A 1,399-nucleotide genomic window follows, 5' to 3' on the forward strand; every position below is an offset into this window, starting at 1 on the left:
TGACAAAGACAAGATGACTTTATGGGGATTTGAAAAATTATCAACTCAGGATTTGTGTTGTCAGAGGTATGCATATTTTGAGTTTTTCTTAGAATTGTGTTGAATTTCTGTAATAGGTAAGTTATCTTTGAGTATTCTGATATTTGCTGAGCCCATAAGGAAAGCTTGAATTTCAGATGTCTCACTGCCTACTTAGGACAAGACCAGAGGGACAGGTGACCTATGGTAAAGACACTCAGGCCTTACGCTGAGCCTTTCTGACGGGAGATGAGTCCTGCTGAGACTCGTGGGGGAAGAGCATCTCAGAGTTACTGAACAGGTATTTATGTCATCAATGTTTGGAAGTTGAACCCTTGTTAATTCATAAGTAGTACCTAAAGTTTTAGGGTACAGAGAGAAGAGTACACAGGACCCATGGCTGATCTTCGAGGAGTAGAAATTTGGGTTCTCCTCCAGCTTCTAATGGAACTTCAGCAGAAGAAGCCGGCCCGTACCACTGCGCCTCTTTACCTGCTCGCCTTTTGCCACTCTTCATCGTCACCAGGCGTTCTTCCTTTGAACAGTTTTATGAACATTCTTAAGGCTCAGCAAGTTCTGGGGGCTGATTTGCAAAATGGAATTGCATCCGGTGGTTTTCTTGCAAAGCAAGAGTTTCAACACTAGGTGGGGTAGTAGTTCTTTCTATTTTCTTTTTCCCCTTGCTTTTGGCTCGGTCATCAGTTCTTATCTATGAACCCACATGAACTCAGTCTGTACTTTCGGACTCAGTTCTATAGGATATATCTAAAGTTTTTTTTTTCTGATAGAAATACACGTAAGGAAGTTAATTTAGGTATGAGAAAAATCAAATTTCTACATCTCATCACTAGCAAATTTAACTGCCCCCAAAATGTTAAGATACAATGTTTTGGTGTTGTTCATAATTCAGAAAATCACTTATTAGATATATGATTTTGGTAAATCATTAATTTGGACTTTGGTTTATATATTTTTCTCAAATTAGTCACTCCAGCACTTAAAATTGTATGCTGTATACATAATAGTTTTATCTAATTTAATAGTTACACCTTCTTAGTGACATTTAGTTACAAAGTGGGTCAGCTGGCTGGAATAAAAGGGAGTGTACGAACATAACCCCATCAGCCTTATTGTATCATGAGAAACTGGAGGGAAAGAAGGGATAACAGGCACCAAGCAAGTCAGCAGAACACATTACATTACATTTTAACTTCCTGCTCTATTTCATATTTGAACTTGGCTCACTTATTTAACTTCTGTGATCCTCAGTTTTCTCATCAGTAAAAGGGGAATAATATGTTGCGTGTAGTGGGTACCCAGCAAATGTTTTACTTGATCCTATTGACCTCTTCTTTTTACATACTGTGTGCACTAGAGGAAT

Source organism: Trichechus manatus, unplaced genomic scaffold, assembly GCF_000243295.1.
Source record: "Trichechus manatus latirostris isolate Lorelei unplaced genomic scaffold, TriManLat1.0 scaffold00103, whole genome shotgun sequence".
In the NCBI taxonomy this organism is placed as follows: domain Eukaryota; kingdom Metazoa; phylum Chordata; class Mammalia; order Sirenia; family Trichechidae; genus Trichechus; species Trichechus manatus.